This window comes from Tupaia chinensis, unplaced genomic scaffold (assembly GCF_000334495.1).
Source record: "Tupaia chinensis unplaced genomic scaffold, TupChi_1.0 Scaffold000115_1, whole genome shotgun sequence".
In the NCBI taxonomy this organism is placed as follows: domain Eukaryota; kingdom Metazoa; phylum Chordata; class Mammalia; order Scandentia; family Tupaiidae; genus Tupaia; species Tupaia belangeri.
The window spans coordinates 5,904,002-5,921,460 of NW_006159579.1; the positions used below are offsets into that span (position 1 = coordinate 5,904,002).

At 42.0% G+C, this 17,459-nt stretch overlaps 1 non-coding gene across 1 annotated transcript; it reads left to right on the forward strand.

Moving 5' to 3' along the window:
* Window positions 1-16,458: 16,458 nt before the first annotated feature.
* Window positions 16,459-16,538, forward strand: LOC114007035 (small nucleolar RNA SNORD74). Its single transcript, XR_003548694.1, has one exon. It is a non-coding gene; the product is annotated as a small nucleolar RNA SNORD74 (small nucleolar RNA).
* The last annotated feature ends 921 nt before the right edge of the window (window positions 16,539-17,459 follow it).

Genomic DNA, 17,459 nt, shown 5'->3' on the forward strand with positions numbered 1-17,459 from the left:
TTGTGGCGTGACCATCCCCCCTGGGGGGTGATTTCTCGCCTTCTGTCTCTCTCTGTCTGTCTGGTGAGCGCACGCGCCCTATAGCAAAAAAAAAAAATTCTAGAGAAGGAGAACCTCAGCTCATTCTGGAGAGGTAAGCTGAGGATCTGCAACCTTTTTTTTTTTTTTTTTGCTTCTCTCCCCTGGGACCACTGTCAATTCTAAATGTAGACTTAGAGGCTGTGAATCTGGCTTGGCACCTGGAAAAGACCATTGGCAGAGGTCAAAGGAGCCAGCAGAAATGTGCAGTTACACAAGACTGAAGTGAGAAAATTAGACTGGAGGGGCTTCAAACATATGTTTATTTTCCCCTAAGACATTTGCCAAATTCTAAAGTCACAGAGCAAGTGACTAAAAATATAAGCAAAAACTTGAAAAGCAGAAGTATCTCAGTTCTAAGGAAACAAAAATGCATCGTTCTCTTCAGTGAAAGCTCTGGATAGATGCCCAGGGAGCAGGGCATGGATGCCCTGACCTTGACCCAAGGGTGGACCAACTTTTACCAAAACAACACCCTGTCCAGTCCTTGCCTAGAATGGACTAAGTTGATCACTCCCTCACTATTTGCCAAGCAGACAAAAGGGTGATTCCTCTGTGGTGGAAGATTTCATTATCTGAAGCCTCTACAGTTTGTTTATTTGTTTGTTTATGCACAATGTCCAGCATTCAATAAAAAATGACTAGGCAGGACCAGCAGATGGGATAATGGTTGCGTCACTGGACTCCCACATAATCAACCACGATTTGAGTCCTAGACCCAGTAGCTTGAAATACCCTGGGTGTGTGTGCATGCATGCCCAAGATCCCAAGGGGAAAATAGAGGAGAAGCAATTATTATAGCATGACCATCCCCCTGGGGGATGATTTCTTGCTTTCTGTCTCTCTGTGTCTTTCCAGCAAGTGCACACGCCCTATAGCAAAAATGTTTCTTTAAAAACAAAACAAACAAACAAAAAAACAGACCAAGGACTATCAGGTTGCTTAGTAATTAAGGTACTGGACTCACACATAGCCTATCATGGTTCAAGTCCCAGACCCAGCAACTTAAAAAATCACACTGGGCACATGTGTGTGCATACTCAAAATCCCAGGAGGAAAATGGAGAAGGAATTGCTGTGTGGCCATCCCCTGGGGGGTAATTTCTCACTTTCCCTTTCATTGTTGCTATCTGGCAAGCTCATGTGCCCTATGACAAAAATCTTAAAAAAAAAAAAAAAAAAAAAACAGACTATAAGGCCAGCAGGTGGCATGTAGGTTAAGGCAGCTGGGCCCCAAATGTTGATTCTACAGTTTGAGTTCTGGACCTGGTGGCTTGGAAATCATGCTGGGAACATGCAAACACATACCCAAAATCCCAAGAGGAGAATGGAGGAGAAGGGATTGAGGTGTAGTCATTCCCCCGGGGAGATGATTTCTAAATTTTCCTGTCTCTCTCTAGCAAAATTGGAAAAAAAAAAAAAAGGAAAACAAAAAACATAATCCAGAAGAGTAACCCAATGAGGACTTTATGATGATGATGTTTGATATAAACAAATTTAAAAATCAAGGTTAAGAAATAAATTCGTTTGTTCATTTGTTTGCTATAGTGCATGTACACTCACCAGAGAGAGCGGCAGAGAGACAGAGACAGAGAGAGAGGGAAAATGAGAAGTCTCTCCCTTGGAGGCATGGCCATGCTGCAATCCCTTCTACTCCATTCTTCTCAGGATTTTGGACACGTAGGCACACACATCTGACGTGATTTTCAAGTCTCCCATCCTGGACTTGAATCACACAGTCAGCCATGTAGGATCCAGCCACCATGACACCTGACTGGCCTGAAACAAATTTTTGAAGGAAAACAAGTGCTAGGAGGTGGTGCCATGGTAAGATGCAATATACTATGAGACTGGTCACGTGGGAAGGTTCCAGGTTCATATTTAGAGACCTTCCTGAGTACACTGGACACATGTGTGCCATGATCCAGGGCTGGCTGAGGCTGGAGTGGATTGTGGCATCAAGACCCTGTTGAGAACGCACTCATGCTCTCTTTCCCCTCCGCTCGTGTAAGGAAGAAGTAAATAAACTTTAAACAAACAAACAAAAAAAGACATTTTCAGCAGAGAATTGGGTCTTTACAAACGCCTAAATGAACATTTTGGAACTAGAAAATACAATATAGGTGGGTTTTAATGTCATTTTCTGGTTATAGTCTTACAAAGGCTTAAGAAAAACCTGAGCACAGTCTTTACCAGGGCCTGCAAGACTACACGATCTGACCCCTGCCTGGTTCTTGGCTCTCATCCCTCTCTTACTCTCCTTCTCATTCAGGGTTCTCCATCCATCTGGCCTTTTACTGCCATCCTTTCCCACCATGGGAAAAATAAAAGTTCTCTCTGGAACTTCCTTCCCCAAGAGTTTCACATGACTCATTCCTTCATGTCTTTCAGGCCTAGCTTCCAAAGTCACTTCCTCAAGAAGCCTTGCCAAGCTCAGCAAAAAGAGCGCTCAACTCTGGCCACTCACTTCATCCCTCCTCAGGGCTAAGCATTGCCTGATGTTGTCACGTATTTGTTTTTCTGTTTATTGTCTCTTTCTCTATAGAAACACCCATTCCTTCCTTATTCCCTCTGGTTTTATGCAGATATCTACCTTCCGCCACACAGTCATGAGACCCCGGAGAAACGGTTCTAACTCCAGCCCCAGGGAGCTAATTCTCATTTATCCAAGCCTAGCCTAAGACTGATTTACAAATGGCTATGTAGCCCAATCTCATCTCTAGGAGTGAGTGCTACTAATATCCTCTCTCTCTCTCTCTCTCTCTCCCTTTTAATATAAAAGTATTAGTTTGTTGGTGACAACTATGTGACATAGTACTGGCTACTTAGATGTATGTAGAAGCTGACTTTGAAGCAAACATCTGTGAAGCAGAATAGCTACTGATATTTTGTCTTCCCATGTTTTCTCATTCTTTCTTATTTGAATGCAGACACAGAAGAGAACTTTTGACAAATTGTCAAAAAACACAAAGTACAAGTTTATGTTGGTGCAAAAAAAGACATTGAAATCCATGCACAGTTGTTTCACCACTTTCTATAAACTTTTCGAAGACTTTCTCAGGTTGATTGGAACTCCAGCAGCCATGTTGTCACCATGAGGAAGCTCCAAATCTAGCACAGAGAAAACAGATAGAAGGGACCCAGGACACTCATGAAATCACAGAAATGCTATGCCAGTCTTAAACTGCCTACTTCCTAGCTTCAGGTTAGGTGAATAAGAAAATTCCTATCTTCTTTAAGCCATTATTTGCAATGTGGAAGTCTATATTAAATTATACAACAGCACTGAGCTATCAGGAGAGGTCTGCTGAGGTCTTGGAGAAAAGGTTTCCTCATTCTGAAGAAAGAGACAAAAAAAACACAGGGCTTCTTTTCCACATGAGCGTTGTCATATGTTAATGCACTAGAGAGAAATCGATACTGACATGAAGGTGGAGCCAATACGTGGTGATGAATAGTTGGGAGACTCTCCAGGAAGCAGAGAACCATGACCACACTGAACCTGCAGCCTAACTCACTCCTGGACTTCCTGGTATGGATGAAGATAAATCCCCTGAGTGTCTAAGCCAGTGGGCACAAGGGACTTCATTCCTTGCTGCCGACATCCTGATACACACCCTCACCCCGGGATCGAAGGTCTTCAAGGACAAGTCGCCTGTTTCATTCAAGACTCTCTCTCCAGCATCTACGATAATGTCTGGGACATGATAGATGCTCATTAAGTCTCTGTTAAGGAATGAACAGATGAATTTGTTTAGTAGAAATGACTAAATCTATTTGAGATCATAGATGCGAGAGTCCCCTCTGAGAAATTAAAAGCATGAGGCACAACAGCCCCTGACTATCACCGCTGTCTGAAAAGAGAAACAGCCACTGTCACCAGCACAAGGGTCACCTGGTGCCCTCCAGCCACACTCCTGTGCTCAGCATCCGCTGGCTTCACACAGCATCTCCACAACCCAGCGGTTGTCAATGCCTCCTTCACCACCTCTACAATTTGTCCAGAGCTAAAAACCCTCTATACCATTATATTTATTTAGCTCTGTTTTAAATAGACACACACTTTTTAAAATAGGCCACAGTTTTGACATCCTGGTTATACTTTTTTCCCCTGAAAAAAAATAAATTATCAAAATGTAAAATGGGATCAGTTTCTAGGGCACAGTCAGAAGTATGCCAGATCACAGAGCTGGAAACCACATGCTGACCACAGTCCAAGTCCCTTGCTCCACTGACCTTAAAATATGCTAGGCATGTATGACCATGCCCAGGATCCTAGACAACAGCAGGACTGACTGGGGAGAAAGAGCTGCAGTGTGACAGAGCCCCGTGAAAGATGCTTCTCTTTCTCTCTCCTTTCCTCTCTCTTTCCCGTCTTTCCTGTCTCTCCTTCTCACTTTCTCTCCTACACACTCACACACTCTATCATGAATTTTGGGAAAAAAAAAAAAAAAACTTGGGAACCAGCATTTAGCATAATGGCTATGTTGCTGGACTCCCACGTAGTCGACCGCGGTTCGAGTCCCAGGCCCGGTGGCTTAAAACTCACGCTGGGCACATGTGCGTGCGTGCCCAAGATCCCGAGAGGAGAATGGAGGAGAAAGGATTGTGGTGTGGCCATCCCCCCTGGGGGGTGATTTCTTGCTTTCTGTCTCTCTGTCTCTCTCTGTCTCTGGCGAGCGCACGTGCCCTATAGCAAAAACCTCTCCAAAAAAAAAACTTAAAGTATACATTTATAAATCATAAAGTGAGGGGCCAGCAGGTAGCATGGTGGATAGGGGCGCTGGACTCCCATATGGCCAACCACGGTTCAAGTCTCGGACCTGGTGGCTTGCTTTCTCACTTCTTCTCTCTCTCTCTGTCTCTCTCTGATCAAACTGGAAAATAATAATGATAATAATAATAAATAAAGTTAAATAAAATAATTCTTTAAAAAAAATCGTAAAGTGAGAGTTGGAAAACATTTCCTGCAAAGGACCAGATAATAATTATTTTTGGTATTAAAAGACACACCTGTCACAGCTCTTGAATTCCGCTGCTGTCATGCAAACTCACACATGGGTAATATGTAAACAAAAGGAGCGTGGCTGTATTCCAATAAAACTCGATTCACATAAAAAGATAGCAGGCCACAGGTGGCCGACAAGCCACCCACGGAGTAAAGTTGTCTGGAATAACACCCAGGTTGCAGGCCAGGTTTGGGAAACAAGAAGACAAGCAGGCAAAAAGGTAGATGTGGGCATCAGGGAACTTGATCAGAAACCTCCGCTCTGCCCCTGCCCTTGTGCGAGACCTCGGGCAGATTCACGTCCTCTAAGTCTCGGTTGATTCCTCTGTGAAACAGGAGCCCAATTACTTTATCAGGTGGCAGTGAAAAATCGAACACAATTACATATTCAGGAAAGCTCTTCGTGAGCCATAAAGCCATATTCACGGGTGAGAGATTGTGCTGCAGGTGGACAATCCAAAAAGCAATGAACGGAATGACCTCTTCTGCAACACACTCGCCCTGTCCGTCCACCTAGTCCCCACGTATCGCACACACACTGCGTGTTCTTGTCACTGCCTGCTTGCCCTTCCCATGAGACCACAATGGTGGGGCACACCTCATTGCCAGGTCTACCCCCAGCCTTTTTCATGGTACTTGGACTAGAGCCATTACTGACAAATGCTTGTTCAATTTTTTTCTTAAGTTCTTTTTCCAATTCCTTCCACTTGAACTTCAGACATGCTGTAGAGGAAAGTCCAATGGAGAGCGTGGAATGATTTCCAAGTTTACAGGTTTGTGAAAATTTCCTCTAAGGGCCGGATGGGGAAGCTCTGTCCAGGATTCTCAGTCTCAAGGCCTCTGGACATGCCCTGAGGAGCAGAGGCCGCCTGTGTCTTGTGCCAAGAGGTTGCCACACTTCTCACTTCTCACTTCTGTTCTGTTTCTCCTTCAAAACAAAAACAAACAAACAAAAAACACTTAATTTTATTTATTTTGTAATTTTATTCTTTTTAGTTTACCGTAGGGCACATGCACTCACCAGAGAGAGACAGAGAAAGAGAGAGAGGGAAAGTGAGAAAGCCAGTCTCCAGGTCCAAGACTCAAACCGCGGTCTCACATGTGGGAATCCAGCACCTTCACTACACCGCCTGCTGGTCCTGTCCATTTCTCCTTCTTTAGAGGTGAAGGACATGCATACTTTCCTCCAGGCAGCCTTGGGGAAAACCTCAGTCTGGCCTACAACTGGAAAACCACTAGTGATTATTTTCCATAATTTTCATATTTCCTCACTTCCAGGCAAATAAAATACACTAATTGCTTACATAAACATGAATTATGGCCCCCCTCCTGCTCTGCTTCCTTGGACCTATGCCCAGACCATACAGAGGCGTATTGGAAAACCTTCCATCTTCGTGGCAATGTAATGAAAGACATTACTCCTGTAACAGTTGTGTCCCTTTTGTGCGCGCCAGGGGACAAAAACATCTCAGATCTGCAGTCAAGAAATGTTTTGCTTCTGATGGCAACTTTTTCTTTTTTTGTATGACTTATATAAGTCTTTTTTATATTAAAAAATATTTTTTATAAAAGGCAAAAAACTAAGACACAACAATGAAAACTTATCTGATGATTATAATGTGTATGGCAATATCTCTGACTGGTCTAATATACAATGTATTCATGCTGGGAAAAATTCACCGTGTATGCTAAAGATAGACAGTGATTACATGTAAAAAAGTGAAATTAAATTAAAAAACATTTGCTATAGGATATGTGTGCTCTCTAGAGAGAGGGAAAGAAAAAAAAAAAGAAAGCACCACCCTCAAGGGGATGCTTCTCCTCCATTCTCCTTTTGGGATATTGGGCATGCACACACATGTGCCTGGCATGATTTTCACGTTGCCAGGTCTAGGACTCAAACCAGAACTCGAATTAGCCATGTGGGATTCAATCATCTTAACCACCATGCTACCAGCTGACCTCATCTAAGTCTTTCCATTTTTATTTTTATTTTTTGCATTTATTTATTTATTTGCCAGAGGGCACAAACACTTGCATGAAAGAGAGAGAGAGAAAGCACTACCCAATGGAGTGTGGCCATGACACAATCCTTTTTCCTCCATTTCTCCATCCTTCCAGGATTTCATGTATACATATACAAGTGCCCCGCCTGCTTTCCAAGCTGCTGGAGCTGGAACTATGGTCAACCGTGTGGGATCTGGCTCCCTCACACAATGCTTAGCCACTGCTCTGTGGAGTTGGGCCTATTTATATTTTAGCTGACAAGGATTATCTGTATCTATGGTGTACAACATGATATTTGAAATAGGTATCCATTGTGGAATGGCTAAACTGAACTAATTAACATGTGCATTATCTCACATACCTATCATTTTTTTGTAGTGACCATGCCCACAGGTGGCATGGTGGTTAAGGTGCTGGACTCCCACATGGCCAACCACAGTTCTAGCCCTGGATCTGGTGGCTTTCTTTTTCACTCTCCCTCTCTCTGTCTCTTTTTCTCTCTGGTCAAATTAAAGAACAACAATAAATAAAATTAAAAATAAATCTACTCACCTAGAAATTTCACGTATTCCATACATTGTTCTTAACTATGGCTACCATGTTGTACAACAGAGCTCTCGAACTTACTCTTCCTGCCTAACTGAAAATGTTGGAACTCTTGGTAACCACCATTCTGCTCTCGGCTTTGATGAGTTTGACTCTTTTAGATTCCGTCGATGAGCATCTGTGGTACTGGTCTTTCTATGAGATCTGTGTTACTTCACTCTGGCAGCGGGAACCCTCAGAGTTCACCTCTGGTAACTGCTTACACAGTATTTTCTTCAACTTCACCTCACTCTTGTACCATTGTTTTCCATCAGCCTTTCTTTATCTATCTTCCGCTTATTATAGTTTGAACACTGTTTATTCCTTTTTTCCCCTTGGTTTGATTATTATTTTTCTTTACTCTGGATAGAGTGGGTGTGTACATGTTGGTAGAATGGGGAGAGAGAGATATTCCACAGGGCCTGTACGTGCCATGATTCCCCTTTCTCCGATCCTCCAGTCACTTGGATCTCGGGCACTTACATATATACCAGGAGTGTTTCAGGCTGTCCAGGCTGGGGATTCAAACCATAATCACCATGTGGGGTCCAACTTCTCTTGAGCAGCGTATTACCACTGCCCCCCAGAACCATCCTCACTTGATTATTTTTGTAAGTTAAGATTATTTAAAGAAACTATAGATATAAACAAACACCTTCAATTTGATGTGTGTTACTGCCCAGAATTTATCTTGGATACTTGGGAAATTTGACTTTAATAATTTTGCCCCTAAATTCCAATCTTTCTGGAAGCAGAATTCCCTCCAAAGGTTTTTGAGACTTCTTGGTGGGCTTAGACTCTCACTAATCAATTGGTATTTGTTGAGCATGTATTCTGGCTTCCTTTCTAGCCAGTGTTGCCAAAGATAAAGCTTCAACTCTACATATAAAATGTAACTTCTTGAGAGAGCAGGACATTCAGCTTCAGAGCGGGAATCTTAGTAGCCCAAGAGACAAAACAGAGAATTAAAAATGGGTGATATTGAGAAGGATGAGAAGATTTTTGTTTTGAAGTGTGCCCAGAGACACACCGTGGAAAAGGGGACAAGCACAAGACTGGCCTAAATCTCCATGATCTATTTGGGCAGAAGACAGGTCAGGCATCAACGGGGGAGAGGTGACTGATGGGGTATTTGGAGAATCCCAAGAAGTACGTCCCTGGAGCAAAATTATCTTCGCTGGCATTAAAAAGAAGTCAGGAAGAGCAGAGTTGAGAGTTTATTTCAAAAAAGCTACTAATGAGTAACGAGTGACCACCACCTTATTTATGACAAAACAGAAATGTCTCACCTTTTGTTATGTGTACCGTATTTTAATTGGTCTACACCAGAACTCAGATCATGAATGGCTGACAGGATATTTTTGTTAGACAGTCCTGATTTAAGTAAGATTGTGGTTAAATGAATATTGGGTTTTTAAATTTTTAATAGTAATTTCAGTTCAGTAAATGCTATCACTATTTGCCCTTTTTGAAGATGTAATTGGTAGTTCATTAGTGATGCTAACCTTTCTACAAAGATGGTAAATGCCATCTGAAAACCTACTGGAGATTGGTTTTTTATTTAGGCTTATATGTAACTGGTTATATGAATATAGAAATGATGGAGAAATACCTTCACTTGTCAAAACCCAGCAGACTCACGGGTGTTTTAATTTGTGTTCATTAACCTGCTAAGGTAAGTGCTGAAGATAAGGTGGTAATGTCTACTTTATATATTTGATCATAACTATGCCAATCTAATTATAATTCCTTGTATCCGAACACTGCCTTTTACTTATTGAAAGACATTTTAGTGTGGTTTGTGCATGCCATCAAGTAAAGAATATGTAATACTTTTTTTAAAAAAAAGTAATTCTTGGGGGGCTAGCAGATGATGTGGTGGTTAAGGCACTGGACTCCCACATGGCCAACCATGGTTCAAGTCAAGACCAAGTGGTTTGAAACCATGCCAGGCATGTGTGTGTGCGTGCCCACAATCTTGCGAGGAGAATGGAGGAGAACTGATTGAGGCATAGCCACATCCCCTGGGGGGTGATTTCTCACTTTCCCTTTCTCTGTCTCTGTCTCTCTCTGGTGACTGTACATGCCCTATGGCAAAAATCTAGAAAAAAATTAAAGAAGCAACTTCTTGGTTCCTCAAAAAATTAAACAAAGAATTATCACTTAGTCCAGCAATTCCATTTACAGATATATACCCAAAAGAATTGAAAGAACTCAAACAGATATACATACAGCAGTGTTCATGAAAGCATTATCCACTGTAGCCAACAGGTGCAGACAATTCAACTGTTGTTGATGGATGAATGAATAACAAAACATGACATATGCCCAAAATGGAATAATGTTCAACTTCTAAAAAGAATAAAATTCTTGGGATCCCAAGGGAGATGGTCACAATCCTTTCTCCTCCATTTCTCCTGTCCATGTTTTAGGCACACATGCACGAGTGTCCAGCATGGTTTTTAAGCTACCAATTCCAGGACTCAAACCACATAGTCAGCCATGTGGGATCCAGCCGCCTTAACCACCATGCCACTGGCTGACCCTATGTTATATATTTTTTGATCTGATAACTGATACAGCTACTAAATGACTCATGGGCTGGTAACATATCACAAGAAGAATGCTGGACAACAATATAATTTACATTCGGGGCAGGACAGAGTAGGATGGCATGAGATTTCATACTACTCAGAACAGCATGTAATTTAAAACTTGGGAGTTTTCTATTTAATATTTTCAGACCATAGGTGACTGTGTGTAACTGAAACTACAGAGAGTGAGACTGTGGGTTGAAGGGGGGCTGTTACTATAGCAAAAATCATGTTGTACACCATGAAACCACAGAGAGTGAAACTGTGGATTGGAGGGGGGTGTTACTACAGCAGAAATCATGTTGTACACAATAAGTGTATGTAATTTCTATTTGTCAGCTATACCTAAGGGCCAACCCTATGGCCTCGTGGTTAAGGCAGTCTGATCCCACTAGGTTGACCATAAAATTGACCATACAATTTTAGCCTTGGTAGCTTGAAAAATATGCCAAGTGCATGTGTGTGCTTGCCCCAAATCCCACCAGGATGGAAGAATAGAGAAGAAGGGATTATGGCATGACCATGCCCCATTGAGGGCTATTTTCTTTCACTCCCTCTCTCTCTGCTTCTCTTTCTCTCTCTGGTGAATCCACACATCCTTAGGCTAAATAAGTAAATAAAGTGGTGGGTGGTAAAAATAACATGTTATCTTGAGGCCAGCAGGTGGCATGGTGGTAAAGGTGTTGGACGCCCAGATGGCCAACTGCAGTACAAGTCTCAGACCTGGCAGCTTGCTTTTTCAGTTTCTCTCTCTTTCTGTCTCTCTGGTGAGCACACTGACCTATAGCAATTAATAATAATAATAATAATAATAATAAAAAATAAGTAAATTTTTTTTCTTAAAGGTGATTATAGAATGCACCACCTTGAAAAAACTGTTCCAACTCACATTCAGCATTGTCAGTCTGAAATGTTACTTTTGGCCACCTTGACACCTTTTTCTTTTTCCTTTCACCACATGCCCTGGCCTTTCTCTTGGTCCCCTTCTTCCTTTGCATTTCATCTCATTGTTCCGAAACCCCATAGTTTCCCCTCTTTACTATGTAGAGAAGTTCATTTGTCTGCAGCGTCTCCTCCCAATTTTATGTGATCAGAGTCTCTCATTGAACACAACTCACCTCCTTAGAAGGCAGATGTGGTCCTACATGCCATTGCTTCCTGGTGATTGAGTCACAGTGAACTTCTATATAAGTGTTTGGGGATGTGAGAGGCTGAACAGAAGGTGAAGGCACTTCACAGCCTAGGAATTATGGTAACAAGATGGTCAACCCTTCAGCAGAAAGACTGAGTGAAATATCCTACCAGAACCATAGAGACCTGTCTCTCTTTCCAAGGAAAAACCCTCCACCAAGACTCTTTTTACCCTGTCCCTACTTGAGGAAATTTATAGACAATCACCCCTTATAATTCCATTCTCTCTCTTCTACAGTGGCTCTATATATCATGTGGACATTGAGTGTGAATGTCGGACATGGTAACGAAATAACGTTTCTTCAACTCCACCTGCCCAGTGGTTCATAATCTTACCTCATCCTTTTTTTTTTTTTCCCTTTCAATTCAGTAAGTGTTTATTGTGAATTCCTGTTATGTAGGTCAAATACTTTACACAGAAAAATAATAACTCAGGGCATTATATCAAAGCAACCCAACTCCATAAATTTATTCAGTGATCAGAAAGTAAGAAAGTAGGCAGCAATGGGACTTTCATCACAGATTAACTGCCAAGCCTGAAGTGGAAATAATTTCCATATAGGAAAAAAACAGAGAACAACAGCTTCATCAAATTCAAGTTAACATTTACTTTGACTTTAACAGCTCGCGGTTTCACGTTGCTTTCCCCAGTACTATAAACCCTCTTCAAGAACAGAGCCATCCAAACCTGCAGTTAACATCATACTGAAGAGGGAAAAGCCAAAAGCTTTTCCTCTAAGAACCAAAACAAGAGTAGGATGCCTTCTTTCACCACTTCTATGCAACATAGTACCGGAAGCCCTCACTAGAACAATTAGGCAAGAAAAAGAAATAAAGGGGCACCAAAATAGGAAGGAAGAAGTCATATTGTCCCACTCTGAAGACAACATGATCTTATATACATGAAAAAAAAAACTAAAGAATACACCAAGAAACTCTAAGAACTGGTAAGTTAATTCAGTAAAGTTGAAGGCAAGAAAACCAACATTCAAAAATTAGCATTTCTACACACCAATAATGAACTAGTTGGAAAAGAAATTCAAAATACAATCTCATTTTAAATAGCTAGAAAAATAAATAAATAAAAATTAACCAAGAAGATTAAAACTATAGAGCCAGCCTATGACATGGTGGATAAGGTGGCTGGATCCCACATGGTCAGCTACAGGGTTTAAATCCTGGCCCTGGCAGCTTGAGAAACATGCTGGGCACATGTATGTGCGTGACCAGAATCTCAAAAGGAAGAAAAGATGGAGGAGAAACTATTGCAGTGTGACCATTTCCCATGGGGAGTGTGTTCTCCTCTTCCTCTGTCTCTGGTGAGTGTGCATGCCCTCTAGTCTGTCTCTGATGAGTGTGCATGCGCTCTCGCACACACACACACACACACACACACACACACACACACACGTGCACAAAATTAGAAAGAAAAGAGGAGAGGAGAAAAGAAAACTATAAAATACTGATAGGGACCACCAGGTGGCATTATAGTTACGTCGCTGGTCTAGCGCGTAGTTGACCACAGTTTGAATCCTGGACCTGGTGACTTAAAACTCATGCTAGGCGCATGTGTGTGCATGCCCGAAATCCTGAGAGGAGAAAGGAGGAGAAGGGATTGTGGCATGGCCTTCCCCCCAGGGGGGTGATTTCCTGCTTTTTTTCTTTCTGTTTCTCCAGTGAACACACTCACCATGTAGTAGCAAAAATCTCCCCCCAAAAAAAATTGATTAAAAAATTGAAGAAAATGTACACACACACACACACACACACACACAAAGGAAAGAAATTCATGTTCATGGATTGGAAGAGTTCATATTGTTAAAATACACATATTACCATAAGTGTCCTACTGGTTTTTAATATCTATTAAAATGCAAATGGCATTCTTCACAGAAACAAAAAATCATAAAATTTGTATAGTCTCACCAAAGAGTCTGAATAACTGAAAAATTCCTAAACTAAAAGAATAAAGCTGGAGGCATTATACTACCAGATTTCAAAGTATTTAACAAAGCTCTAGTAACCAAAACAGCATGGTACTGGCATAAAAACAGATACATAGACCAATGGAGCAGAGTAGAGAATCTGGGACTAAATGCATGTATGTGCAGCTCATTGGTTTTTGTTTGTTTATTTTTTAATTACTAGAGGGTATGTATGCTTGCCAGAGAGACAGAGAAAGAGAGCTAGGAAGCACCCCCCACCCCAATGGGGCATTGTCATGCCTCAGTCCCTTCTTTTCCATTTCTTCATCCTGTCAGGATTTGCAGCATGCATGCAGACACACACAGCATGGTTTTCAAGCTATCTGTGGCTGGGACTTGAACTGTAGTCAGCTATGTGGAATCTGACTTCCCTTAGCCAGTAGGCTATGGGCCTACCTCACAGCTAACTGATTTTTTTTAAATAATTATTTTATTTAGGGACCAGCAGTTGGCATAATGGCTATGTTGCTGGACTCTCATGTAGTTGACTGCAGTTCGATTCCCGGATTCGGTGGCTTAAACTCACGCCGGGCGCATGTGCATGTGTGCCCAAGATCTTGAGAGGTAAATGGAGGAGGAGGGATTGTGGAATGGCCATCCCCCTGGGAGATGATTTTTCACTTTCTGTCTCTCTGTCTCTCTCTCTGTCTTTCTGGCAAATGCACAAGCCCTGTAGCAAAAACCCCTTCAAAAACAAAAAAATATTTTACTTAACTTAATTTTATTTGTTTGTTTATTTGTTTATTTAAATTTGACCAGAGAGGAGCAGAGTGAGAAAGAGAGAGAGGGAATCTGAGAAAGCTTCCTGGTGGTTCCAGGACTCTAACCATGGTCAGCCATGTGGGAGTCCAGAGCCCTTACCCATCATGCCCCCTGCTGGCCCCAAGCTAACTGATTTTTTTTTTGATAGGTTTTTTGCTATAGGGCGTGTGTGCTCGCCAGACAGACAGAGAGAGACAGAGAGACAGAAAGCGAGAAATCCCCCCCCGGGGGGATGGTCATGCCGCAATCCCTTCTCCTCCATTCTCTTGGGATCTTGGGCACACACGCACAAGTGCCCTGCGTGAGTTTTAAGCCACCGGGTCCGGGACACGAACCGCAGTCGACTATGTGGGAGTCCAGCGACATAGCCATTACGCTAACTGCTGATTCCCAAGCTAACTGATTTTTGATGAAGGCACTAAGAGCATTCACTGAGAAAACTCAATATCTATTTGCAGAAAAATAAAACTAGATTCCCTACCTCCCACCATATAAAAAAATCAATTTTATATGGATCAAAGACTTAAATGTAATAACTCAAAATGCCAGAATAAAACAGGAGAAATGCTTCAAGACACTGATTTGGACAAAGATTTTTTTGTTTTTGGTGGGGGAGAGGTTTTTGCTATAGGGCACATGCACTCGCCAGAAAGAAAGAGAGAGATGGGAAGTGATGGTCCACCAGAATCCCTTCTCCTCCACTCTCCTCTCAGGATCTTGGGCACACACGCACACATGCCCGGCGTGAGTTTAAGCCACTGGGTCCAGGTCTTGAACCGCAGCTGACTACATGGGAGTCCAGCAACATAGCCAATACACCATCTGCTGGTTCCCTGGACAAAGATTTCTTTTTAATGAAGATCTCAAAAGCCCAGGCAACAAAAGCAAAAATAGACAAATGGGATTATGTCAACTAAAAAGCAAAAGAAACAATCAACAGAGTGAAGAAACAAACTATAGAATGGGAGAAAATTTTGCAAATTATTCATCCACCAAGAGATTCATATCCATAATATACAGGGAACAAACAGCTCGGCAGGAAAAAAAACAATCTGATTTTTAAAATAAGCAAATGATCTGAAGACATATTTCTCAAAAGAAGTCATATCAAAGGTCAAAAAGGGCATGAAAAATGTTTGGCATCACCAATCATCAGGGAAATGCAAATGAAAACCACAGTGAGTTTTTAACCTCACAACAGTTAGAATGGCTATCATCAAAAAAGACAAAAAAAAAAAAAAAAAGCTTGATAGTATGTAGAGAAAGGGAAATGCTTATACACTGCAGATGGGAATGTACAAACTTGATAGTATGTAGAGAAAAGGAAATGCTTATACACTGCAGATGGGAATGTAATACAGTCATTATGTAAAACAGTATGGAGGTTCCTCAAAAGGCCAAAAATATAACTGCCTAATGACCCAGTAATACATTTCTGTGTATATTTCCGAAGGAAAGAAAATAAGTAGGAAGAGACATCTGCATTCCCATGTTATTTCAGCCCTATTCACAATAGTCATTATATGGAATCAGCCTAAATGTCAATCAATAGATAAATGGATAGAGAAAATTTGCTATATAAACATAATGAAATACTATTTGGCCATTAAAAGAATAAAATCCTGGGACCTGTGGGTGGCATGGTGGTTGAGACTCCCATGTAGTCAACTGCGGCTTGAGTCCCAGACCTGGTAGCTTGAAATTCACACTGGATGAATGTGCGTAAGTGCCCAAAATCCTAAGAGGAGAATTGAAGAGAAGGGATTGCAGGGTGGCCATCCTCGCAGGGGGAGAATGATTTCTTGCTTTCTGTCTCTGTCTCACCAGTGAGCACAGGTGCCCTATGGCAAAAATCTCTCTCAAAAAATGAATAAAACCCTATCATTCAAGGCAAGATGGATGAGTCTGGAGGACATTGTGTTAAATTAAATAAACCAGGCACAGAAAGAGAACTCCCATATGTTCTCATTCATGTGGAGAAGCTTAAAATATCGACCTCTTAGGAGAGAGTAGGGACCAACCAGGTGGTATGGTGGTTAAGGCAAATGGATCCCACATGATTGACCATGTGGTTTAAGTCCCAGACCCAGCAACTTGAAACACATGCCAGCCTTGTGCGCATGCTCAAACTCCTAAGAGGCGGATGGAGGAGAAGGGATTGTGGCATGGCCATTCCCACCAGGGAAGTAATTTCTCATTTTCCCTCTCTCTGTGTCTTTCTCCGGTGAGCACACAAGCCCAATTTTAAAAAGAAGAACCTCTGATGAAGCCTGTGTTGGTAGGGACATCTGAGAAAACTGATGAATGCCAATGGCTCTGATGGCAGTATGCCAAGTTAGCCAAGTGTGGCTTGGTAGGCTTTGGTTTATCCTCTTAGGGGTGTTAATTCAGAAAACACCGGTAGTTGGCGGCCATCGTGGTTCTGCAGTGCACTATTAACATTTGTGGTGCATCTCCTTGGGTGCACTGCTCTGTTAAAACATGGAGCTCATCATTTACTGTTGCGAAATTAATTTTGGTTGGCATAAACTATGTAATTTATACAAAAATATTTCAACTTTCCATGAGGGGAAAAGTGAATTAAAAATCTGTGTATAATCTTTTCCTTAGGGGAAAAAAAAGAAGAAGAAAAGAGAGAAAGAGTAGAATAGTGGTTACTAGAGGTGAGAAAAGCTAGGAAGAAGGTGGACAGGAGGTGATGGTTAATAGATTACAGAGCCAGCCCCAGCTGTAGTGTCACAAACACAACTCTTAACTCTAATGCCAAGAGCCCTGTCTGAATGGGCTACCGTTGATCTTTCTGACACCATCCCCTGACTTCCTTGTCCTTCCTCATCTACACCCGCCCTGGCCTCCTCGTTTCTACCCAAACACTGTAAGCCAGTGAGCACTTTGGCACATTTGCACTTGCTGTTTTACGCCAGATACTCTTTTTCCAATAGACCCCCTTTAACTTTCAAGATTCCTCCAGGACGCCTTTCCTGACTACCTTACCTGTAATAGACCTCTTCCTCTGTTTAGGCTCTAGTACATCACGCCTTCAGTTCCCTTGTAGAATATCTGCAATCTACAGCTGACATTGTCAGTAGCCACCCTCCCCACAATCCTTCTGATCATCATGTTCTTAGTGCTGGGAAATCAGCACATCTTCCCCTCCCCTTACACCCTCTGAGAACATTCTCACCATGTGGATGAAATAATTCTGAGGCATGTGTATTGAACTAGTTCTGAGTGTTCCCCTGCAAGACTA